General features: G+C 42.0%; 1 long non-coding RNA gene across 1 annotated transcript; it reads left to right on the forward strand.

The window, feature by feature from the left end:
- The first annotated feature begins 4,085 nt into the window (after positions 1–4,085).
- On the forward strand, positions 4,086–8,297 carry LOC117505340. Its single transcript, XR_004559074.1, has 3 exons — positions 4,086–4,177; positions 4,324–4,395; positions 8,202–8,297. It is a non-coding gene; the product is annotated as an uncharacterized LOC117505340 (long non-coding RNA).
- Positions 8,298–24,773: the final 16,476 nt, after the last annotated feature.

The raw sequence follows: 24,773 nt of genomic DNA on the forward strand, positions 1-24,773 counted from the left end.
AGAAAGTATTCACAGCACTTTTTCCACATTTGTTATGTTACAACATAATTACTGTAATAAGTACTGTGAATACTTTCTGGATACACTGTATGTACACAAGGATCACTTAATATTTTTATGATGATAAACCTTGTGAGTTTATTGATTAAATTGATTGATTGCCCCCCCCCAGTGTTATTGATGTTGTTTTGTGGTTTAAATGTCATCAGTCTGAGTCAAGACCAGGTGACAAAACGACCACGAAGATACTGAGCTTTGGACAGATCCAGACCACTTTAACACAGCGGAAATAAATGTGAAAAGTTTATTTGAGACACTGGGGGTCAAGAATGTGCTGGACCTGTATGTTTGTATGTATTTTCTCTAAAGCCGAGGAAGAAGCGGTTTATTTCCTGGAGAGTTATAGTTGTGCTGATAGTTCTAACAGGAGAACAAAATAGAGTTTTGTAAAGAGATCAGCAAAACTCTGAAGTCACTGTCAAGCCACATGCAAGGAGAAAGACATTTCCTGTCCTGACCCTTCACAATAAAACCAGAGCAACACACTGCTGTTACCATTAATAATAATAATTTTAACAGCACTTTGACATTTATACAGAGTACGTCTGGCAATAAAGTACAATAAAACAAGAATTTAAGAATAAACGCAGCATTATTAAATTCTATATTGATTATAAATGTGGAAAATAACAGTGACACTTTTCCGCATAGTCTACCAGTCTTAAGTGACAACACTTAAAGGACAAATACACAGAAAAAAAAAAAAAAAAAAACACTTAAAGGACAAATACACAGGTAAAAAAACCACTTAAAGGACAAATACACAGAAAAACCACAGTGACTAAAGTTGTCGTCAGCCACTGCACAAAGTGAATCAGAGCTTAAACTCACAATTTTTACAAACAAACAAATCAAAAGACACAAAGTAGAGCACTCAGAGAAGCCCAGGATCAGTAAAACGGAGACTTTTGGCCTTTGACCCCAACAGCTACTTCACCTGTGAGCGTTTCTGCCCTGAAACCACCTCAGAGCAACTGAGTTACCACGAAAATCCAAAAGTGTCCTGACAAAAGTCAGACCTTCATTGCACAGGATGTGAGGAAATGTTTTTATATATGATAACGTGCCATGACCTTTAACCTTGTCCTTGATATTTGACCTTTGAGAAGGATTGTTGAAAGCCACCTTCATGAACTTCAACATTCAACTTGCAGGATGCAAAAAAAAAAAAACAAAACACTTTTTGAACTTGACCTATGACCATGCTCCTAGACAGAGCAGGGTAATTCTGGACCCAGGATAAAAATCAAGGGCAAAGGTCAACTAGGTAAAAAAAAAAAAAAAAAAAAAAAAGAGCATGACAAGTGGACTTTGACCTTGACCACAGACCTTAAATCCAGGATGTGGTAGGGTCATTAGCTGGGTGCATGTCAGAAATAGAGGTCAAAGGTGCCTTAGAGCATGTTAACACAGACAAGTTGACTTTGACCTTGAATCAGAGACCAGGTAGAATTACCAGGATCCAAGCTGAAAATCAAGGTCAAAGGTTAATTAGTTAACACATTACAACATGAATTCCACAAATGCAGTTTGTAATAAATAGATAAAAAAGACACACCCAGAAACTCTTTGACTGAACGCCAGTTAACGGCTTTTCAGTCATTCATCAAACACTCAACACACAAACAAAAATGGGACAACAGTCAACATTAATCAAGAATAACGTAAATAAACAGGTAAATGTCTCAATGTCACCCTTCACAAGGTGCCCCCCTCCTTATTTCCTCCTTTCTGGGGGTGGGTGGGGTGGGGGGTTTGATCTCTTGGTTGGGGTATGTTTCAGGTTCTCTCCTTCATGCTGTGTTCATGTGCACATCAAAAGAAAATAATTCTGATTCTGCATTTCCAACAGTCAAAATGTGTTTTAGTGCATCTGCTCAGGAAAAGGACATCACGCTCCTTTCTGCAATATTTTCGGCTGTCATCATGGGAAGGGGATTGTTACGTTTGTGACCCACGACTCAAGTCAGGAGCCGTCAGATACATTTACTGCATAAAACATGACTTAGTAAAGTAAGAAATAATGAAAATGTCACCCGTGCTGTGACGTCAGACGGGCACCCCCCTCTATATGGAACTTACCCACGTATCCAACATGGAGTTCTAAGCAATAAAAAAAAAAACTGTTCAACTGTTTTGTTTTCAGCATAAAACCGAAAAGGCTCTCAAGTCTAATTTAATTAAGGACTAAATTGGTGTACAATCAACTGATTAACAAACTGATTCATGGGATATTTACTAATAAACTGATGATATTTGGTCAATTTGACCTTTTTCCAACAGTTAATGAAAATGTGATTAATCAGTAATTTGACTGATTGAACTTGAGAGCAGCCAGTGAACCACAAACCTGTTAATTTATTTTTATGAAAATATTTAAACACATAACGTCAATGATTTGATTATTTTACAGTTTAAAGGCCGCAGAAGAATTTTTAGCAGAATAACTCTTTAAGATGAAAACAATTTTTTTTTTCTTCACATCAAGTCCTGCCAGCTGAGGCGGCTGTGATCGATAACCGTGTGATTGATTAGTGATTGCTTCATTGTTATTCTCACATGGCCCCGAACAAAAGGAGCCCACCGGGGACCCGTTTTTCTGCCCGGCGGAGCTCGGATGCCCCGCGGCCGGGGGCCGGGCGGCACTGAGCGGGCAGGGCGGAGCGCGCAGGCCGCCGCACGGCGCCTGGAAGCGGCTTAAAGAGCCGCTGGCTGCGCGCCGCGGAGCTCCACGGAGCGGCTAGCCTAGCATGCTAACAGAACAATGGACCACCATTTCCCTTCCCGCCCTCTGCGGAGCTCCGAGCCGCCCCATCCCCCTTCGCTAGCGGCCGGCTAGCAGCGCGCCAACGCGCGGCAGCGTCCACAACACCGCGCTTTACACCAAAACTCCGTTTATGCTTTGGCGACGCGCCGCTCTTTACTTCCGAACGGCGCGTCTGCAATGGAAAGAACGTGTCACTCCAGCAGCTACGCATTTTCAACGCAGGGCTCCGGCTACGCTCTGGAGGGGTCTATGTTGTGTGGATGGGATGTGGCTATTTCCTGGTATTCATGCTCCAAAATGGGCGTTTCGTGTTTACAGCGACGTGACCGGACAGTTAGCGCAGCTCAGCCGCAGAAACACGTTGAAGCATGGCTCAGTCTCTCAGCCAAGCCGCTCGGAGCTCTGAAAGCAGCCATTTTTATTTATTTATTTATTTATTTATTCCCCCCCCCAGCCGCAGTCACAGAGCTTTTTCCCCCAACAGCCCACCAGCCGGCCCGGGGCCGCCCGCCCGGACCCGGCCGGCGCCAGAACGGTACTCACGGGTCAGGAGGGCCGGTACACGCTGCAGCAGAGTCCGGGCCAGTTTCTGGGTTCGGGACTGTCGGTTCTTGTTGTTGTTTGGGGATGAAGCAGCGACTGGAGCCGTTGGTTCACTTTCAAACTGGGTCGAGCTCCAGCCTGGCCCCGCCCACACGGAACGCCCCCTTTGGTCATTCTATTCTGAGGGCGTTTACGCAGAGTGCGAATATGGGCGTGGCTCAGATGGACACTCGCTTCTAATTGGTTTACTTGACCGCATGTCAACCTGTGCGGCCACAAGGCTCCGCCCACTCAACAAAGGGAGAAGGCGGGAACTGTCCATTCCAAACAGGGCGGAGCTAAGGTGCAGCGGTGCGTCTGACTGGACAGAAGTGATACATGACAAGTCCAGTAACCAATCAGCAAGCAGGAGGAAGACACAGTATAAACTCAGATTTAAAGTGGATATATTAATATTTAATATTAAAATGTAATTTTTATTCAGACAGATTTCATGTTTAATATTACAGACACTAAGTGCTGCTATCTGTCAAAACACCTGTAATCAATATATTAAGATCATGTGAAAACATCTTTTTTTTTGTTGCTGAGATAAAGGAATAATTTCCACGAGACCTTTGCAAAAAAGAGCTTCTGTTGATGAGTGACAATCTCAAAATCAAAAACTTTTGTTTTTCAGAGAGCAGAATAATTTTCCTTGTGACCTTTTGAACTTTGTTTTCCAGTGATAACGGTAAAAATGTCGCTCTGGGTTTCCAATTGTGCTACGAGAAGGTTCCTGACCACACTAAAGGACGTTAGCTAGCTGTAAGTGATACATGAATAGGAACCAAACCTGATGACAATATTAAATGTTTAGTAAGAATCAGTTAACAGTAATGTCAATGTCACATGATTCCATTTGGATTTATTTGGTGAGCTAACAACATGCTGTCGTTATGCTATTATTTCAGTGGCGTCGTCTCACTGCTTAGAAACAGAGATGGACACCAGAGAAGAACCTCAGTGTGACAGAACATGATGAGGTAAGCTAGCACGCTTAGCTGCATGTGTTTGGCTATGCTAGCTTAGCTAACATGAGTGAATCTAGTGTCTGTTGGATATATTCTATTCTAGTAAAGTGTCCTCGCTCTACTTTTCTTACATAATTAACGTGGCTAACTGCTGCTACTCTGACGTCAAAGTAGCAGACATAACATACAGTAGTGTTCAGAAATAGTAGTGCTATGTGACTAAAAAGATGAATCCAGGTTTTGAGTATATTTCTTATTGTTACATGGGAAACAAGGTACCAGTAGATTCAGTAGATTCTCACAAATCCAACAAGACCAAGCATTCATGATATGCACACTCTTAAGACTATGAAATTGGGCTATTAGTAAAAAAAAGTAGAAAAGGGGGGTGTTCACAATAATAGTAGTGTGACATTCAGTCAGTGAGTTCATCAATTTTGTGGAACAAACAGGTGTGAATCAGGTGTCCCCTATTTAAGGATGAAGTCAGCACCTGTTGAACATGTTTTTCTCTTTGAAAGCCTGAGGAAAATGGGACGTTCAAGACATTGTTCAGAAGAACAGCGTAGTTTGATTAAAAAGTTGATTGGAGAGGGGAAAACTTATACGCAGGTGCAAAAAATGATAGGCTGTTCATCTACAATGATCTCCAATGCTTTAAAATGGACAAAAAAAAACCAAAACAGAGACGTGTGGAAGAAAACGGAAAACAACCATCAAAATGGATAGAAGAATAACCAGAATGGCAAAGGCTCACCCACTGATCAGCTCCAGGATGATCAAAGACAGTCTGGAGTTACCTGTAAGTGCTGTGACAGTTAGAAGACGCCTGTGTGAAACTAATTTAGTTGCAAGAATCCCCCACAAAGTCCCTCTGTTAAATAAAAGACATGTGTAGAAGAGGTTACAATTTGCCAAAGAACACATCAACTGGCCTAAAGAAATGGAGGAATATTTTGTGGACTGATGAGAGTAAAATTGTTCTTTTTGGGTCCAAGGGCCACAGACAGTTTGTGAGACAACCCCCAAACTCTGAATTCAAGCCACAGTTCACAGTGAAGCATGGTGGTGCAAGCATCATGATATGGGCATGTTTCTCCTACTATGGTGTTGGGCCTATATATCGCATACCAGGTATCATGGATCAGTTTGGATATGTCAGAATACTTGAAGAGGTCATGATGCCTTATGCTGAAGAGGTCATGTCCTTGAAATGGGTGTTTCAACAAGACATGACCCCAAGCACACTAGTAAACCAGCAAAATCTTGGTTCCAAACCAACAAAATTAATGCCTCGCAGATGTGAAGAAATCATGAAAAACTGTGGTTATACAACTAAATACTAGTTTAGTGATTCACAGGATTGATAAAAAGCAGTTTGAACATAATAGTTTTGAGTTTGTAGCGTCAACAGCAGATGCTACTGTTGTGAACACCCCCTTTTCTACTTTTTTTTTTACTAATAGCCCAATTTCATAGTCTTAAGAGTGTGAATATCATGAATGCTTGGTCTTGTTGGATTTGTGAGAATCTACTGAATCTACTGGTACCTTGTTTCCCATGTAACAATAAGAAATACTCAAAATCTGGATTAATCTTTTTCACATAGCACTACTATTATTCTAAACACTACTGTAGTCCTACAACCCCCGGCAAAAATGATGGAATCACCGGCCCCGGAGGATGTTCATTCAGTTGTTTAATTTTGTAGAAAAAAAGCAGATCACAGACATGACACAAAACTAAAGTCATTTCAAATGGCAACTTTCTGGCTTTAAGAAACACTATAAGAAATCAGGAAAAATAATTGTGGCAGTCAGTAATGGTTACTTTTTTAGACCAAGCAGAGGAAAAAAAATATGTACTCACTCAGTTCTGAGGAATAAATTATGGAATCACCCTGTAAATTTTCATCCCCAAAACTTAACACCTGCATCAAATCAGATCTGCTCGTTAGTCTGCATCTAAAAAGGAGTGATCACACCTTGGAGAGCTGTTGCACCAAGTGGACTGACATGAATCATGGCTCCAACACGAGAGATGTCAATTGAAACAAAGGAGAGGATTATCAAACTCTTAAAAGAGGGTAAATCATCACGCAATGTTGCAAAAGATGTTGGTTGTTCACAGTCAGCTGTGTCTAAACTCTGGACCAAATACAAACAACATGGGAAGGTTGTTAAAGGCAAACATACTGGTAGACCAAGGAAGACGTCAAAGCGTCAAGACAGAAAACTTAAAGCAATATGTCTCAAATGCACAACAAAACGAATGGGAGGAAACTGAAGTCAACGTCTGTGACTGAACTGTAAGAAACCGCCTAAAGGAAATGGGATTTACATACAGAAAAGCTAAACGAAAGCCATCATTAACACCTAAACAGAAAAAACAAGGTTACAATGGGCTAAGAAAAAGCAATCGTGGACTGTGGATGACTGGATGAAAGTCATATTCAGTGATGAATCTGGAATCTGCATTGGGCAAGGTGATGATGCTGGAACTTTTGTTTGGTGCCTTTCCAATGAGATTTATAAAGATGACTGCCTGAAGAGAAGATGTAAATTTCCACAGTCATTGATGATATGGGGCTGCATGTCAGGTAAAGGCACTGGGGAGATGGCTGTCATTACATCATCAATAAATGCACAAGTTTACGTTGATATTTTGGACACTTTTCTTATCCCATCAATTGAAAGGATGTTTGTGGATGATGAAATCATTTTTCAAGATGATAATGCATCTTGCCATAGAGCGAAAACTGTGAAAACATTCCTTGCAAAAAGACACATAGAGTCAATGTCATGGCCTGCAAATAGTCCGGATCTTAATCCAATTGAAAATCTTTGGTGGAAGTTGAAGAAAATGGTCCATGACAAGGCTCCAACCTGCAAAGCTGATCTGGCAACAGCAATCAGAGAAAGTTGGAGCCAGATTGATGAAGAGTACTGTTTGTCACTCATTAAGTCCATGCCTCAGAGACTGCAAGCTGTTATAAAAGCCAGAGGTGGTGCAACAAAACTAGTGATGTGTTGGAGCGTTCTTTTGTTTTTCATGATTCCATCATTTTTTCCTCAGAATTGAGTGAGTCCATATTTTTTCCCTCTGCTTGGTCTAAAAAAGTAACCGTTACTGACTGTCACAATTTTTTTCCTGATTTCTTATAGTGTTTCTTAAAGCCAGAAAGTTGCCATTTGAAATGACTTTAGTTTTGTGTCATGTCTGTGATCTGCTTTTTTTCTACAAAATTAAACAACTGAATGAACATCCTCCGAGGCCGGTGATTCCATAATTTTTGCCAGGGGTTGTATAACATGTCTTCACATCCCGTTCTGTTCCGTGATGTTTCTGGGATTAGGAAAAGCCCTTTGCTGGGTATTCTCATGTAAACAGACTAACTGTACAAACAGACACAGATGGACCTTAAACGGGATTCTGGTAACGCGCGTCAAAAAGTGCCAAAACAAACCTCGTAAAGTCGCTGCCATGTTTCTCATTATCTGCTGCCCAAAAAATCTGATGCAGGATTTTGAGACCGATACTGATTTTGATATTTGATGTTTCTAAAGTCATCTAAAGGTGCAGTTGTCCTATTTGGCACCTGTAGAAGATGTCCACAGTTAATTAATAGATGTAATAAACATTAGCCTCGTAACAGATATTGCTGAAGGACATGTCCCAGCTGTGGCGTGGAAACGCGAGGTTCTAAAAACATCCTGCATTTACTGAGGGGGAAACAAAAGTCTTTAGTTCTGGACTTGGTATGTGGAAACGTGTAGCCCAAAGAAGACTTGAGTACAGTTTTTGTTTTTTTTGTGTAGGCAGAGCTGAAGGTTGCCAGTATGATGGATGAGGACACACCCACACAACCATAAAACCCGGGTCTCAACAAGCCTCAGTAGGTATGACAGTCAAAAGAATCTGTTCTGTGGATGCTGCATTAGAACGAGGAAGTTGAGAGAGAAGATGTCCAACTGAGCAGAGACAAAACGATAGCAGGGGGAAGGAAGTCTTCTCTGCAGGGGGGAAATCATCATCACCATCATCGTCATCAGGAGGCACTGACGACCCACCATTCAGGAGTGCGAACAGCTTGTATGATAAATCCAAGCAGTAAACTTCGATGGTTTCTTTTGTCACCTTCCTGCTAGTCCCAAGCAGTTGCAGTTCCTTGACCGGCCACGTGAAGTTCCCAAACAGCGCACATTTCCATAGATGTCTATGTTAAAATGCCCAACTTTAGAGCAGATATAAAGATGTTTACAGCCTGTACAAAAAACCCGAAACAGTTTGGATCTCTGCAGCTAGTTTCCTCCATGACAGCTGTGAATTTTTTTCTAAACTTCTTAGTTTATGACATTTTAAACATAAAGTTTGTAAATTTGGGGGCGTGGTCTCTTGAGTGACAGGGGCTGAGTCCCAGCAGCTCCTGGGTCAATTGTGGAGCCGCTTACCGTCGTGGGAACCCATCTGTTTGTTTCATCTGGAGTATTTTATGACAAACACCTGGAATAATCTCAGATGTCTCTGCTGTAATATTCACACTGAGTGAAGCGCTGTGGTACGACGGTACCGACCCGCTCACCGTGGTCCGCGTGTGCACACGCCCAGTATGCACAGTACCAAGCTGATGTGACGTTGAGAAGCAGAAACCACATTCAGCGGGTGAGAACTCTGAACGGTGATATGTTTTACAGCCTATTTATTTGCACATTCTGTTTTATGTTCAGCTGTGACACGCGATGGAGGAGCTGAGAGTCTGTCACTCTGAAACCAGCTTCAGTCTTCATACAAATACAAACAGGGTGATTTTTAAGTTCACCTTTCAACATATCACTCTGCAGCTTTGTTTATTGATTTCAAAGTGCACAACCTCTTATTTACCTTTTGTTTTAATTTGCAGAGTCAAATCAGCCACACTGTTCTGTTCAGTTTCTTTCCAAGTACACCTGAACATACCCTGTATTTTATTTTAATTCTTGTATTATATTATGTTTAGTGCTTTTATTTGTTCTAACAAGTTAAAAAAACAAAACAAATATTCACACTTAGTCATTCTATAGTTTTTGTGGATGTAACACAAACAACCCCAGGAGTTGTCTTGGTGGCTCCCCTCAGTCGTCTCCTTCCCGCTCAGTGACTTTGTTTTTGAGAACTGTCTGCTTGACACAGATTTTCTGTCCAGTACAAACTGTTCTTGTTAATAACTGATGTGAAGTCCAGATGTATTCAGGGACTCAGAAATGTTCATGTGTTTATCTTCTGACTGGCTGTAAAAGTGATGATTTCATCCTGATGTTTATTGGGGTTATAAACAAAATACAAAAAATACAACTATGTCAACTTTATATGTATATAAATAGCTTTATATGAAATTTATGTTGCTGGTGATCTTTCTGAATTTATTTTAAGGGTCAGATACATTTGTGGCTCCAGATGAGTTTTAATTTGTGGGAGATGAACAGAAAAGGCCCTTTTCAGGGTAAGGTTGGAATAAATGAACATGATGGGTAAGAAAATCTGCATTGTTTCGGCCTGTTTGCGTGAGTCCACTGGACCTGCTGACTGGGACTGAGCCATTCTTTCAGTCCGTTAACTTCAGTTAATGATCTGGAGTCTCAGCTTTCTGTTCAGTTCTAGTCCACTGGATGGAGATAATCCTGCTCAGGCTTATTCCTGGGACATAAGGAAACCTCTCCCATCCAGTGGTCACCAGGTTGGATGTGATGCTTCCACATTCTCACCACTGTAACTACAGTGTACACAAACAACGCTCACCAGAAAAAAAGGCCAATATCAACACACCTGCTCATTCTGCTGACAAATACAATTATTCCTTTGAGTAACAAGATGATTAAATTTTCATTATGTTCGGCTGAATGTGATCTACCGTCTTAACGACTTACACAAGAACACATTTAAATAAATAAAGTGAACATGATTGTTGCTTTGTTGGAAGAGAAGTCAACAATCCAATTTCACAACTTCTGATTTGTACATTTGCAAAAAAAAACAAAAAACTATGTTCTAGCAGAAATGTTCAAGTGGTGGAGCTGAAGTGGACAGAAACTTTAATGATGGAAGGAGCAGGTAATGAATCCACTGACAAATAACTTTCTCTGCCAAACTGCTGATCAGTTTCAGCACCGCAGACATGAGGGACAGAGGACACTAAGTGCTGATTAAAGCGCTGATCAGTTTCAGCACCACAGACGTGAGGACAGAGACACTGACTGGAGATGAAAGTGGTGATCAGTTTCAGCACCGCAGACGTGAGGACAGAGACACTAAGTGCTGGATTAAAGTGCCGATCAGTTTTCAGCACCGCAGACGTGTGGACAGAGACACTAACTGGAGATGAAAGTGGCGATCAGTTTCAGCGTCCACAGACGTGAGGACAGAGACACTAAGTGCTGATTTAAAGCGTCTGATCAGTTTCAGCACCCGCAGACGTGAGGACAGAGACACTAACTGACTGGAGATGAAAGTGCCGATCAGTTTCAGCGCCGCAGACGTGTGGACAGAGACACTAAGTGCTGATTATAGCGCTGATCAGTTTCAGCACCCACACACGTGAGGACAGAGACACTAACTAAGTGCCATTAAAACCACCAATGAGTTTCAGCACCTCAGACATGTGGACAGAGACACTAACTTACTGGAGATGAAAGTGCCGATCAGTTTCAGAACCTCAGACGTGTGGACAGAGACACTAAGTGCTGATTAAAGCGCTGATCAGTTTCAGCACCGCAGACGTGAGGACAGAGACACTAAGTGCCAATTAAACCACCAATGAGTTTCAGCACCTCAGATCGTGTGGACAGAGACACTAAGTGCCAATTAAACCACCAATGAGTTTCAGCACCTCAGATGTGTGGACAGAGGACACTAACTGACTGGAGATGAAAGTGCCGATCAGTTTCAGCACCGCAGATATGTGGACAGAGACACTAACTAACGAGATGAAAGTGCCGATCAGTTTTCAGCACCGCAGATGTGCGGACAGAGACACTAACTAACTGGAGATGAAAGTGCCGATCAGTTTCAGCACCGCAGACGTGAGGACAGAGACCTAAGTGCTGATTAAAGTGCTCGATCAGTTTCAGCACCGCAGACGTGTGGACAGAGACACTAACTGGAGATGAAAGTGCCGATCAGTTTCAGCGCCACAGACATGAGGACAGAGACACTAAGTGCTGATTAAAGCGCTGATCAGTTTCAGCACCGCAGACGTGAGGACAGAGACACCTAACTGACTGGAGATGAAAGTGCCGATCAGTTTCAGCGCCGCAGACGTGTGGACAGAGACACTAAGTGTCTGATTATAGCGCTGATCAGTTTCAGCACCACAGAACGTGAGGACAGAGACACGTAACCTAAGTGCCAATTAACCACCAATGAGTTTCAGCACCTCAGACATGTGGACAGAGACACTAACTGGACTGGAGATGAAAGTGCCGATCAGTTTCAGCACCGCAGACGTGAGGACAGAGACACTAAGTGCTGATTAAAGTGCCGATCAGTTTTCAGCACCGCAGACGTGAGGACAGAGACACTAAGTGCTGATAAAGTGCCGATCAGTTTCAGCACCGCAGGACGTGTGGACAGAGACACTAACTGGAGATGAAAGTGCCGATCAGTTTTCAGCGCCACAGACATGAGGACAGAGACACTAAGTGCTGATTAAAGCGCTGATCAGTTTCAGCACCGCAGACGTGAGGACAGAGACAACTAACTGACTGGAGATGAAAGTGCCGATCAGTTCAGCGCCGCAGACGTGTGGACAGAGACACTAAGTGCTGATTATAGACGCTGATGCAGTTTCGCACCACAGACGTGAGGACAGACACACTAAGTGCTGATTATAGCGCTGATCAGTTTCAGCACCACAGACGTGTGGACAGAGACACTAAGTGCTGATTATAGCGCTGATCAGTTTCAGCACCGCAGACGTGAGGACAGAGACACAACTAAGTGCCAATTAAACCACCAATGAGTTTCAGCACCTCAGACGTGGACAGAGACACTAACTGACTGGAGATGAAAGTGCCGATCAGTTTCAGTCACCGCAGACGTGAGGACAGAGACACTAAGTGCTGATTAAAGCGCTGATCAGTTTCAGCACTGCAGACGTGAGGACAGAGACACTAACTAACTGGAGATGAAAGTGCCGATCAGTTTCAGACCTCAGACGTGTGGACAGAGACACTAACTAACTGGAGATGAAAGTGCCGATCAGTTTCAGCGCCGCAGACGTGTGGACAGAGACCACTAAGTGCTGATTAAAGCGCTGATCAGTTTCAGCACCACAGACGTGAGGACAGAGACACTAACTGCCAATTAACATCACCAATGAGTTCAGCACCTCAGACATGTGGGCCAGAGACACTAACTGACTGGAGATGAAAGTGCCGAACAGTTTTCAGCCACGCAGACGTGAGGACAGAGGACACTAAGTGCTAATTAAAGTGCAGATCAGTTTCAGCACCGCAGACGCTGAGGACAGAGACACTAAGATGCTGATTAAAGTTGCCGATCAGTTTCAGCACCGCAGACGTGAGGACAGAGACACTAAGTGCTGATTAAAGCGCTGAATCAGTTTCCAGCACCACAGACGTGAGGACAGAGACACTAAGCTAAGTGCCAATTAAACCACCAATGAGTTTCAGCACCTCAGACGTGTGACGAGACACTAACTGACTGGAGATGAAAGTGCCGATCAGTTTCACCACTTCAGACGTGTGGACAGAGACACTAACTGACTGGAGATGAAAGTGCCGATCAGTTTCAGCACCGCAGGCGTGTGTGGACAGAGACACTAAGTGCTGATTAAAGTGCAGATCAGTTTCAGCACCCAGGACGTGTGGACAGAGACACTAACTGACTGGAGATGAAAGTGCCGATCAGTTTCACCACTTCAGACGTGTGGACAGAGACACTAAACTGACTGGAGATGAAGTGCCGATCAGTTTCAGCACCGCAGGCGTGTGGACAGAGACACTAAGTGCTGATTAAAGTGCAGATCAGTTTCAGCACCACAGACATGAGGACAGAGACACTAAGTGCTGATTAAAGCGCTGATCAGTTTCAGCACCTCAGACGTGTGACAGAGAAACAATTTGCACAAGCAACAGAATGTGAACTGAAGTAAAACCTTTGTGCATGATATGATAAAAGTAGAACCAAATGAGACCCATCTGGTTCGGTGGACTCATGTCACTGCCCACTGAAAGTCCTGGAGGACAGTCTCCACTCGTCACAACCAGTCTTTTGATGATCAGCACTTTGTCTTGAAGAACAGCTGATCTGAACAGTGTCCGTTTGTCTCCAGAAAGCTGTGATCTGTTCTCATTCCAGTACTGAGAGCTGGTCTGAGTGTTTGATGGAGACCTGTTGGTTTCTGCTGCTCTGACCTCAGTCAGGTTTGTTCTATTCAATGAGTTGGAGCAAGCAACATCCAAATTGATGTTCAACTGCCCGTGTGTGTTTAACTGAAAATACAAACATGACAACAAAGCTGGTAAGTTCATGATGCACACAGAAGAATGATCAAAAATGTAATTTATCACCCTTTCTCCAAAAATAAAACAGAAATAAAATAATACAACAGCAGTAAAATAAAAAATATTAATCTGTTTATATTAACACGAGTAACAGTAGTGGTATCATCGTATTACATTTTATTTATCAAATAATGATTTTAATTATTATAAATTCAACACAAAACTTCAGCTCATTCATGAAATTAACATGAATCACTGACAAAATATGTAATTTCATGTCATAAACACCATAAGTGAATTATGATCCTTTTACAGATTAACTCCAAAAGCTTTTTACACATGGTTAGGATAAGAAAATATATATCCATCCCATCAATCCATTTTCTTCCGCTAAGAAAATATATATAATTGAATAAAATTACAGTTCATCTCCAAAATCTTCACATTAATTTACTGGAGATCAGGAAAATCAATCAATCAATCAATTTTATTTATATAGCGCCAAATCACAACAAACAGTTGCCCCCAAGGTGCTTTATATTGTAAGGCAAGGCCATACAATAATTACAGAAAAACCCCAACGGTCAAAACGACCCCCTGTGAGCAAGCACTTGGTGACAGTGGGAAGGAAAAACTCCCTTTTAACAGGAAGAAACCTCCAGCAGAACCAGGCTCAGGGAGGGGCAGTCTTCTGCTGGGACTGGTTGGGGCTGAGGGAGAGAACCAGGAAAAAGACATGCTGTGGAGGGGAGCAGAGATCAATCACTAATGATTAAATGCAGAGTGGTGCATACAGAGCAAAAAGAGAAAGAAACAGTGCATCATGGGAACCCCCCAGCAGTCTACGTCTATAGCAGCATAACTACGGGATGGTCCAGGGTCACCTGATCCAGCCCTAACTATAAGCTAAAAATGAAGAATTTCTCTCTCTCTCTCTGTGTGTGTGTATGTGTGTGTGTGTGTGTGTGTTTCTGTGTGTGACATCACAGGTTTAAGAGCAATAATTTCTTTCTTGTCACTAAACACATAGCAGCATTAATCCTCTAAAGGAATCGAACCTTGTTCTGAGACGAGACCATCCGCCCCACCGAGCTGAAACTAGAAACTTCACTTTGATCCTGTTCATATGAAATCAGCTGCTCGGGTGAACTGCGGCTAAGCCCCGCCCCCCACCTTTAATTCGTTTACTTATTTTACTTTTTCTTGTTTCAGACGTGGATGTGGTTTCACTTGTTCCAGCAGGTGGCAGTAATTCAACACCACGTCAGCTGACCGGAAAACTAAAGCGGAGGAAGAAGAAGAAGAAGAAGAAGAAGAAGCAGAATCTGAACTCCCGCTCGATGTTGCTGGTGGAGTTTGTTTATTTCTCATTTTTAAAGTTTATCTGTTTGTGATCGTTAATCGTGTCTCCGGTCGGACAGCAGAGGAGAGACTGGAACCGTCCAGATCCGGACATGGACTCGTTCCTGAACCACTTCAGACGAGCAATGCGATGCGTGGTTGTAGAACAAATCAGCTGAACTCTTTTAAAAATGTGTCAGTTTAAATAAACTCTGGTTTTTATGACGTTGCAAACAAAAAATGAAACCAAAAACTGGCGCTATTCAGTGAAGTTTGCACTTAAAGTCGGCCGTATTATAACTGTGAAAGGCGAAAGTTTAAACTCTGAAATAAAGTCGACAGAGAAACGTTGGTGTTAAAAACGGCGCCGATTCGGTAAAACCAACATATTTTAATTTAGTGAACACTAATAATTGTAAATATTTTATTTTCAGTCTTCTTCTTCCAGCTGCTTCCCGTTAGGGGGCGTCACAGCAGCACTCACGTATACTTCACCCATCCTCACCCTGTCCTCTGTATTGTCCTCTGTCTCAAAAACCACCTGCATGTCCTCAGCACATCATGAACCTCCTCTTTGTCCTCCCTCTTCTCCTCCTGCCTGGTGGCTCCATCCTCAGCATCCTTCGCCCTATATACCCTGGGTCCCTCCTCTGCACATGTCCAAACCATCTCAGTCTCACCTCTCTGACTTGTCTCCAAACTGTCCACCTGAGCTGTCCCTCTGATATGTTTCATTCCTATCCTGTCCATCCTCATCACTCCCAACGAGAATCTCCACTTCCTGTCTTTTGTTAGTGCCACCGTCTCTAAGCTGTCCAACATATCTGGTCTCACTATTGTCTTATAAACTTTCTCCACTCTTGCTGATATTTTTCAGTCATAAATCACTCCTGCCACCTTTTTTCACCCTCTGCCTGCACTCTCTTCTTCCCCATTCCACTCTGATTAACTGATACCATCTGCTCAATGATGTAATCGGTGAAATCACCTGGTGGAGTGGATGGTCCCAAAGAAATGAATTAGGTCAGCGAAGTAGGGAGATGCAAGTCCATGAACAATTTTATGGCTAGTAGAAGAACCTTAAAATCTGATCTCACAGGGACAGGAAGGCCAGTGAAAAAGACGCCAAAATGGGTGTAATGTGGTCGAAGTTTCTGCTTCCTGTTGTAACGTTTATGTATTTATTTATTGGAGACACTTTGCTTTACAGATATTCAGGCCTCGCACGGGGAAACATAAATATGTAACATTTATTTAATAATTTTTACTGAACCCGCGCTCACACGGGACTCCATTATATGTAATGTGTTTTGTTTAAATCTTATGCCTCCACACAGGAGCACCAAATATGTAGCATTTATTTATGGAATAAAACGCGATCGGCTCACACACGGGGAACCATTAATATGTAGCAATTATAGTGAATGAGTAGTTAAACTCTCAAAATGAATCAGATGTGGACTAGGCCCAATGTAACAAAATAATTAAGTTAGGGTTTAATACTTATTATTTAATCAGTAATGGGGCACAACTTATTTATAGCATAAGTGCTTTAAACATTATTTATCAGTCTCGAATTAATCAGTCTTGATTAATTTAATCAATCTCTGATCTGAAGTCTGAAATTCTCACAAAATAAGCCACAGCAGAAAATATTTACATTATTTACAATTTATACAAGAAATGAACATTTTACTGGCATTTTCTGGACAGTGATTGGAAATAGTAAGTTCATTCATGGAAACAATTTTCCTTACTCACTTATGAGACGTGGAAGAAGAGGGGAAAGCTTAAAACTTTAAGTAATAAATCTGATTGGAATTTAGTGATGAATTTTGAAGCTGATTATTAAGAAAAATATAAGCATAAATATGTTTAAGAAAAGGGGCCAAAGGGTTAAAATTAGCCACTTTGTATCCATAGACAACAAACCTTTTTTGTGGAACCATCGACTGGGTCACTTAGCTGCTGTTGAAGAGTTTTTGGACGGTCCAATCTGTCCGTTGCGGATGTCCATGCTCTGGCAGTGTGAGCTCCACCTGGGTCGGAGGGGGTTAACTCAGAGGTGTCCCCTGAGTGATCCCAGGGCTTGGGTCAGCTGGCTTTGCCGACGGTTAGCTGCTGGGTTGAAATCAGCTCTGTTGTCAGCTTGCAGGAACCCAGAGGTAGAAGGTGTTGTTGAAATGGTGTCTGGTAGCTTTAAAAATTGTTGAAGCCAAATTAAAGTCGTTTGTGAATTTAGAAAAAGTAAAACTTTAAGAGCGCTGAAAATTATGAAAAGGAGAAGGTCGCTTTTCTGTAAATTCGCTCTTAATTTGAAAAGCTCAGCTCGGAGGTTCTCTTAAGAATTCAAAAGATTTGACACATCTTAAAAGCGTCAGGTTAAAACTTAAGTTTGTCCAAAAGTAAAGAATGAATGAATGCCACGTGGTAGCTTAGCTTTGCACTGCTTAGCAATGGGGCCTGCCCCCCCCACCCCCAAAAAAAAAAAAAAAATTAAGTGTTTACAAAGAAGAAAGCAGAGAGAGAAGGAAGCAGAAGTAGGCAGAAGACGGAGGGAGAAGGGTCAAGCGAGGCTCTGTGCTAACTTCTTAAGGGGGACTGATGTCACCAAACTCCGCCGATTTAGGTGTGTTGTAATCTCACAGAAACTTCATGTCGTCAGAGCAGACTCAAATGATTCAAGTATTTAAACACATTAATTAATTTGAATACTATTTGTTCTCAGACATGCTAAGGACACCCATTATTAATGACACTTAGACACTCCATTTGGTTAAACAGAATACTTCATTCAACATGCTGACACTGCAAAAAGATCACTTAAACACACATCAGTTAAAAAAGGACACAGGTCAATAAAATAGAATACATGCACAGCATTTGCTTGAATAATCAATACAAACACCCTTATAAGTTTTTATACATGTGAATCAAAGCAATACTGATGTGATTCTTTTATTTTAAAAGAAAGGTCTTTTCCTTTGCTTTAAACCCCAAGATAAAAGCTGATTGTCAGACAAGTTTATGACCACATGTTATCATGGAGCAAGCCCCCTGCCAGATGAGGAGAGGTCCTGTCTTAGCTTGATCATAAAGTTTGGGTTCTCATGGCCTGGAGAAGCTCAGATTCTGACGTGAAGCAATATAATGTCATGTCATTCATAATGACCAGAGTTTACCCGATAAAAGACGAGGGCTTCCTTTTCAAGAGCTTTGAATTACAGCTTTGGTTTTTTCCTCTGCGAAACAGTGTTGGACATTGGGTGATGTCTCCAGACTTATCTGAAGATCTCCAGATGACTTAGGAATTTCTCAACTGGGGGTGGAAATGCAGTCTCTGTCTCCAGTGTTTTTTTTTTTTTGTGACTGAGACAGGATTAATATATTTTATTTAATCAGGGCGAATTGAGGCCATGGCGCTACACTGTCAAAAGTCTGGCTGCAGCATTTTGAACCAATTGGAGAGCCCTAATGCTGGACTGTGGTAAACCAGAAAATAGAACATTGCAGTAATCCAATCTAGAAGAGACAAACACATGAATCAGTGTCTCAGCATCAGCTATAGACAGGATGGGACGAATCTTCACTATATTTTGCAGATGGAAGAAAGCAGTCCTCATAATGGGCCTCATGTATCAAAGTTGCGCACTTGTGGCGTAAATTTACGGTGTAAATGTGAAGTACACCAAAGTTGCCGTGACATGTATCAAGCAGTGCGCACCTGCCCATTTCTGGCGTACGCCTGACGTGACCTTGATAAATGCGGCGGGTGAAAACAATTGTAATTATAATAAACACGCCCATAAATATTCAGACTTCACTTCAGACACACCCTCATTTTACGACATGGAAGCCAGGAAGACGGCAAAGAAAAAGAACTCCACCAATCACGACGCGTGCCAATAGAGCGCCAAAAGCGGCCGTCGTATCAATTGTTTTAGTATAATCAAAAAAGTGTTACAGTGGTCCCTCGTTTATCGCGGGAGTTACGTTCTAAAAATAGCCCGTAATACGTGAAACCGCGACGTAGTTACCGTTATTTTTTACAATTATTATAGACGTTTCAAAGCTGTAAAACCCCTCACTACACAGTTTATACACGTTCTCAATCAGGCATGAACATTTTCTCACTTGTCCCTCGTGTGTAACACTCTCAAAGTTCAAACCTTAGTAGGAAAAAGACCAAACTGTTTTCAGGCCCAAACATTTGTTTGAGAAATAAAATAGAACGTTTTCCTATAAATAATTATGATGGCATTTAGAACTAACGAATTTAATTTTAACGATCAACGTACGAGGTTGGACACATAAGAAATTATTAATAGTGACTGACCAGTATTTCACAGATCGGGCCTCTGCGTCCTGACGCTGCGCCTTTTTTCACTCACACCTGGCTGCAGCAGGTGATTGTTTCCGTGTGACAAACACAGTTATGAGTAGTTGTTGGCGCTCTTTTCTCTTCTGGGCAACAAGATTCTTATAAACAGATACGCAGAACACTGTAAAAAAAAAAAGGCATGCAAAATTGGACTAAATACTCCGCGAGACTCCGAGGCCACGACAGGTGAACGGCGTTATAGCGAGGGACCACTGTATTCTCTTTTCACATGTCAATAATTCTTGACATGTGGATATTTGCTCGCTCAATTAATAAGACACGCCTAATCTGTCAGATTTCTTTATTTTTAAATGTATTTCTGTATTTATTTTATTGACAACCGAATGGAGACGACAAAACCTGGTTGCAGTACGGGCGAATTAAGGGAATGACGAAACTACAGTTGTTATTATCAATTTCATAGTCTAAAATGATCACACCACATGAAGTTAAGCTCAGCGCTGCTCTGGCTCCAGGCTCAAAGTCTGGAGAAAAAGGCGAGCAGTTTTCTTTGCAGTAACGCTGTGGCCACGGATCGTGCTCCATAACAATCCCGCAAAGGCGGGATTTGTATTATTATTAGTATAATCAGGAAAGTGTTATTTATGTAACATATGCATTGATTTGTATAATGGCACTGTTTATCATGTTGATCATCTTCATTTTTATGTGGATTCCAGCGCTGGTTCATTTTGGTGTATAATTTACGCCACCTCTCGACCTGGTGTATATTTTCAGCGCAGCGTACGCCAACGACCACATTGATAAATGCCAAGTAGCGCAGCTGTTTTGGCGTACACCCCATATACGCTCAAATATCGCCGTACGCACGTTGATACATGAGGCCCAATATCTCTAATGTGGAGGTAAAAGGACAATGTAGGATGAAAATTATCCCAAGGTTCCTCCTTTGTCAGTGTGATGTATGACACACGAGCCTAGACTAAGTGTTAACTGGTCAAATTGATGCTGATGTCTCACTCGACCAAAAACCATCATTTCAGTCTTATCAGAGTTTAAAAGTAGGAAGTTTCTAGACATCCAGCTTCTCACTGATGCAAGGCAATCTTCTAAAGATTTTATGTGGATGCGATTACCAGCAGTTATCGACACGTGTAACTGAGTATCATCAGCATAGCAGTGAAAGGTAATCCCAAAATGCTGCAATATGTGCCCAAGGGGTGCTATAAAGGGAGAAAAGTGTGGGGCCTAAGACGGACCCCTGTGGAACCCCAAATTTTATGTAACTAAGGTTAGAGGTAGTGTTATTACAAAACACAGTGAGAACGACTGGTCAAGTATGACGTCAGCCATGCAAGGGCACTCCCAGTAATCCCAAAATGATTTTCCAGCCTATCAAGTAGAATATGATGATCCACTGTATCAAATGCAGCACTGAGATCTAACAGCAACAGAACCGTAGTGGTGTCTGAATCCATTGTAAGCAGAAGATCATTCACCACTTTAGAGAGAGCCGTCTCTGTGGAATGATATTTTCTAAAAGCAGACTGCAGTGGCTCAAAGAGATTATTCTCAGTAAGATAGTCTACGAGCTGCCGTGACACCACTTTTTCCAGAATTTTAGAGCAAAATGATAGATTTGATATCGGCTGATAGTTTTTCAATACACTAGGGTCAAGATTAGGTTTCTTAAGTAATGGTTTAATCACTGCATATTTGAAATATTTAGGAACAGATCCAGAAGTTAATGACGGATTAATCATTTCCAGCACAGCTGGTCCAAGAGTGGACCACAGGTCCTTAAACAGTTTTGTTGGTATAGGATCAAATAAACAGTTTGTGCTTTTTCTTTCTTCACACAACATATCTTCTGCTGTTTTCTAAGCCTAGCTTCTACTACTCTTTCCCATAACTTCATGCTGCTGTGGCTGATCATCTTTATGCCTCTGTAGTTACTGCAGCTCTGCACATCACCCTTGTTCTTAAAAACAGGAACCAGCACACTTTGTCTCCACTCCTCAGGCACCCCTCTCACTTTCCAACATTTTATGAAACAATCTGGTTAGGAACTCCACTGTCATCTCTCCTAGATACAGTAGTGTTCAGAATAATAGTAGTGCATAATGTGACTAAAAAGATCCAGGTTTTGAGTATATTTCTTATTGTTACTTCGGAAACAAGGTACCAGTAGATTCAGTAGATTCTCACAAATCAAACAAGACCAAGCATTCATGATATACACACTCTTAAGACTATGAAATTGGGCTATTAGTAAAAAAAGTAGAAAAGGAGGTGTTCACAATAATAGTAGCATCTGCTGTTGACGCTACAAATTCAAAACTATTATGTTCAAACTGCTTTTTTCAATCCTGTGAATCACTAAACTAGTATTTAGTTGTATAACCACAGTTTTTCATGATTTCTTCACATCTGCGAGGCATTAATTTTGTTGGTTTGGAACCAAGATTTTGCTGGTTTACTAGTGTGCTTGGGGTCATTGTCTTGTTGAAACACCCATTTCAAGGGCATGTCCTCTTCAGCATAAGGCAACATGACCTCTTCAAGTATTCTGACATATCCAAACTGATCCATGATACCTGGTATGTGATATATAGGCCCAACACCATAGTAGGAGAAACATGCCCATATCATGATGCTTGCACCACCATGCTTCACTGTCTTTACTGTGAACTGTGGCTTGAATTCAGAGTTTGGGGGTCGTCTCACAAACTGTCTGTGGCCCTTGGACCCAAAAAGAACAATTTTACTCTCATCAGTCCACAAAATATTCCTCCATTTCTCTTTAGGCCAGTTGATGTTTTTTGGCAAATTGTAACCTCTTCTGCACGTCTTTTATTTAACAGAGGGACTTTGTGGGGGATTCTTGCAAATAAATTAGCTTCACACAGGCGTCTTCTAACTGTCACAGCACTTACAGGTAACTCCAGACTGTCTTTGATCATCCTGGAGCTGATCAATGGGTGAGCCTTTGCCATTCTGGTTATTCTTCTATCCATTTTGATGGTTGTTTTCCGTTTTCTTCCATGCGTCCCTGGTTTTTTTTGCCCATTTTAAAGCATTGGAGATCACTGTAGATGAACAGCCTATAATTTTTTTTCATCCTTACATAGGGGACACTGATTCACACCTGTTTGTTTTACAGAACTGACGAACTCACTGACTGAATGTCACACTGCTATTATTGTGAACACCCCCTTTTCTACTTTTTTTTTTACTAATAGCCCAATTTCATAGCCTTAAGAGTGTGAATATCATGAATGCTTGGTCTTGTTGGATTTGTGAGAATCTACTGAATCTACTGGTACCTTGTTTCCCATGTAACAATAAGAATATACTCAAAACCTGGATTAATCTTTTTAGTCACATAGCACTACTATTATTCTGAACACTACTGTATTTCCATGCCTCCACTGGAATGTCATCTGGACCGTCTGCCTTTCCACTCTTCATAGCAGCCCTCACGTCTTCCTTACTAATATTTTGTACTTCCTGATTTACTCTCTCCACATCATCCAGCCTTTTCTCTCTCTCATTTTTCATTTATCACCTCCTCAAAATAATCCCTCCACCTTTTCAGCACACACTCCTCACTTGTCAGCACATTACCATGTGCATCATTTACCACTCTAACCTGCTGCACATCCTTTCCTGCTCTGCTCCTTTGTTTAGCCAGTCAGTACAAGTCCTTTTCTCCTGCCTTACTATCCAGCTTCTTGTACGCTTGCTATATGCCTTTTCTTTAGCTTGTACCACGTTCTCTTTTCACCTTACACCACAATCTCCTTGTACTCCTGTCTACTTTCTTCATTTCTCTGACTATCCCAATTCTTTTTTCACCAACCTCTTCGTTCCACCACCAAGTCTCCTGTTTTTCCTTCCACTGCCCCTCTATCTCACCCAGTACCTTTCCTGTCTGTCTTCCATCACCACATCTGCAGTACTTTTCCAGTTGTCCAAAACTGCTTCCCCTCCATCCAGTGCTTCTCTCACCTGCTCATTAAATTTCACACAGCAGTCTTCTTCCTTCAGCTTCCACCATCTGATCCTTTGTTCAGCTCTCACTCACCTCCTCTTCTTCTTCACCTCTAAAGTCGTCCTAAAACCATCTTCCTATGTTGTCTAGCTACACTCTCTCCTTCCACCACCTGACAGTCTCTGTTACATCTCCTACACAGAATGTAGTCCACCTGTGTGCACCTTCCTCCACTCTTACACCCTGTGCTCCTCCCTTTTCTTAAAGTAGATGTTCACCTCAGCCATTTCCATCGTTTTTGCAAAACCGACCATCTGTCCTTCCACATTCCTGTCCTTGATACCATCAGTGTTTGTTTTTCAAAATATACATTTTATTTTAAAAGTCCACTTTGTTTTCCAGTAAACATTACTGCAGTTAAGTGTTTAAAGATCACCCTGGCTGACCATGGGTGAAAATATCCGTCCAATAATTAGTTGACTGCACGTCTGGAGCAGCGCCTCTTGTGGCTGTAGAGGCCGATGCGAGCGTGACCGTCACGGCCACAGGGGTCGGTTCTGTGCTCTGACTCTGGTCTGTGGACTGCCGGATCCCTTCTGTGGGTTTCTGATTTTTCTTCACCAGCTGCCTGTGAAGCATGCTTCTCCAGCTGGAGCACTCAGCTCCGAGGTCCTCCCAGTACTTGGTGTTGATATCCAGCGCCTTGATGTCTCCTTAAACCGCAGTTGCCAGTTTGTCTCTGTCCTACAAGTTCTCCGCAGAAGATGTCTTCTGGGATTCATCCACCCTTACAGACATTAAAAACTTTATTCTATTCATACTCACTTTATTTTCCATTATTATGCTATGTTGGACGCATGGTGGACTAGTGGTTAGCACTGTTGCCTCACAGTAAGAAGGCCGTGGGATGATTCCACCTGTGCCTTTCTGTGTGGAGTGTGTCTGTATGGTCCCTGAGACAGACGGCGTCCATCTTCAGCGTGAACCCCCCCATCCCACCCTGTGATGGCTGGGATAGGCTCCGCCCCCATGACCCTTAATTGGAGTAAGCGGTTGAAGATGAGTGATGATGTTGTTGATGTTCAGATGATCAATAACGATTGATTTTGTATGTCCTGTTAATGTCCCATGTTGTCCTGCAGGAGGTGCTGTGGTTAAAGGCGTGTTCACATTCATCGCAGGTCACGTGTGTCCTCTGCTGTCTGACCACACC

The sequence above is a fragment of the Thalassophryne amazonica genome, chromosome 23, assembly GCF_902500255.1.
Source record: "Thalassophryne amazonica chromosome 23, fThaAma1.1, whole genome shotgun sequence".
Lineage (NCBI taxonomy): Eukaryota > Metazoa > Chordata > Actinopteri > Batrachoidiformes > Batrachoididae > Thalassophryne > Thalassophryne amazonica.